The sequence below is a fragment of the Triticum aestivum genome, chromosome 3B (assembly GCF_018294505.1).
Source record: "Triticum aestivum cultivar Chinese Spring chromosome 3B, IWGSC CS RefSeq v2.1, whole genome shotgun sequence".
In the NCBI taxonomy this organism is placed as follows: domain Eukaryota; kingdom Viridiplantae; phylum Streptophyta; class Magnoliopsida; order Poales; family Poaceae; genus Triticum; species Triticum aestivum.
In genome coordinates, this window is record NC_057801.1 from 771,609,651 (window position 1) to 771,612,453 (window position 2,803).

Below are 2,803 nucleotides of genomic sequence, written 5' to 3' on the forward strand. Positions count from 1 at the left end.
TTCGTATGACTAAAACCGGCTCAAGCAAAGTCTTGTTCATCATAGCTTTTTTCCTTCTCTAGAAGGTTATGCTATGAATGCTTCACCTTGGTTACCGAAATCTCTGAATCTTTAAATGTCCACTCAAGCAAGCTGCATCCGATTCTTAGATCAACTTGGACACTACTCACTAACATAAGTTGCATAAGAGTCAACTTTTCAATGAAACATTCTGTTATAATTCATTTTTCATCATGAATCAACTGCATCTGGTTAGGTAGTTCTTATGGAAACAAAGATGCTCGCGATTGTAGTCCAAATTGGACATGATTATATTTCTCTCATCCCGAGGAGTTGTAGGTTTCCTATAGAATGGACTAGTACTGCAACCTAGAATTCTATGAATACATTTTTTGTGCTTCTATCCTCACAGAGGTTTTGTATTACATTGTTCGGAATGATCTATTACTATTTCACTATTCGTGCTAAACATTTTAAGAATTAGTGCTTCAGTTGAATAAACAATACTTGTACTGTAAACTTAAGAAAGGTGAGCCATGATCTGGCTCGGCTCCAAGATTGTATTCACGTCTCAAGCGGACAACACCAGGCCTATTGTGTGACTGTACAGCTGTAGGAGCAAGTTAAAAGTCACTCTGATTAGCCTGAATCTAATTCTTAGTTGCAACTTATAGAAGGAATTTGGAACTTCTTTGACAGTGATAAATTGGTAGTGTGGTGAATGTCTTTTATGCGCTCAACTCATGTCAGGTTCTCAATACACTAGTAGAAAATAGGGCTACCGTTCGGGCCTGGCCAGCCCATTAGTCCCGGTTCTTCAAGAATCGGGACCCATGGGGGGTATTAGACCCGGTTTGTGAGCCCAGGGGGCCGGCCCGGGCCTCGTGGGCATTGGTCCCGGTTCGTGTGGAACCATTTGTCCCGGTTCAAGCCACGAACCGGGACCAATGGTCCTCGCTCCTGGCCCACAACCATTGGTCCCGGTTCATGCCATAAACCGGGACAGAAGGGGGTGCTTTAGTCCCGGTTCATGCCATGAACCGAGACAAATAACTTGCCTATATATACCCACCGCCGCGGCAGAGCACTCCAGTGCTCTGTTTTTTCAATCCGGCGAGGAGAGGGCATTTGGGTGCTCTAGTTCACCTCCTATGCACATGAGGTGTTCGATGGAATGCCCGAGCCACACTAGTTAAGCTTTCTCCTCTCGAAGCTCGACCTCGGAGCTCCATTTTTTTCGAGATTTGTCTAGATTTAGCGGTCCGTCACGCCCTGTCCCTGTTTTCACCGCCGTTGATTGCCCGTGCCAATCTCGTCACCGGCACCACCATGGTGATCCCCTTGTTCTTATCTTCTTTTTGATACTTGTCTGATTTTCTTCCTTTAGGTAGATATTTGTCTGATTTTCTTACTTTTGACACACATAATTATATATAATGCACGCAGATGAACCGGCAATGGATGTATGGTGACAGACACACCTCTGTACATTAAGGGCGTGCATAATTTTCTCCTAGTGGCTGAGGCAAACAAGCAGAATGGTTTTATGTGTTGTCCATGCACTAAATGTGGGAATACGAAGTCTTACTCTGACCGGAAAATCCTTCACACCCACCTTCTTTACAAGGGTTTCATGCCACACTATAATGTTTGGACGAGGCACGGAGAAATAGGGGTTATGATGGAAGACGGCGAAGAAGAAGAGGACGATGACAACTATGTGCCCCCTGAATACGGTTATGCTGCAACGGGGGGAGCTGCTGAAGATCAAGAGGAACCAGACGATGTGCCCGATGATGCTGCAACGGGGGAAGCTGTTGAAGATCAAGAGGAACCAGACGATGTGCCCGATGATGTTCTCCGCCGGGTCATTGTCGATGCAAGGACGCAATGCGAAAGTCAAAAGGAGAAGCTAAAGTTCGATCGCATGTTAGAGGATCACAAAAAAGGGTTGTACCCCAATTGCGAAGATGGCAACACAAAGCTGGGTACCGTACTGGAATTGCTGCAGTGGAAGGCAGAGAATGTTGTGCCTGACAAAGGGTTTGAGAAGCTACTAAAAATATTGAAGAAGAAGCTTCCAAAGGATAATGAATTGCCCGATAGTACGTTCGTAGCAAAGAAGGTTGTATGCCCTCTAGGATTGGAGGTGCAGAAGATACCTGCATGCCCTAATGACTGCATCCTCTACCGCAGTGCGTACAAGGATTTGAATGCATGCCCGGTATGCGGTGCATTGCGGTATAAGATCAGAAGAGATGACCCTGGTGATGTTGACGGCGAGCCCTGCTGGAAGAGAGTTTTTGCGAAGGTGATGTGGTATGATCCTATAATACCACGGTTGAAACGACTGTTCAGAAACAAAGAGCGTGCCAAGTTGATGTGATGGCACAGTGAGGACCGTAAGAAAGACGGGAAGTTGAGAGCACCCGCTGATGGGTCGCAGTGGAGAAAAATCGAGAGAGAGCACTAGGCTGAGTTTGCACATGACCCAAGGAACGCATGGTTTGGTTTAAGCGCGGATGGAATTAATCCTTTCGGGGAGCAGAGCAGCAATCACAACACCTGGCCCGTGACTCTATGTATGTATAACCTTCCTCCTTGGATGTGCATGAAGTGGAAGTTCATTATGATGCCAGTTCTCATCCAAGGCCCTAAGCAACCCGGCAAGGACATTGATGTGTACCTAAGGCCATTAGTTGAAGAACTTTTACAGCTGTGGAATGGAAACGGTGTACGTGTGTGGGATGAGCACAGACAGGAGGAATTTAACCTGCACGCGTTGCTGTTTGTAACCATCAAC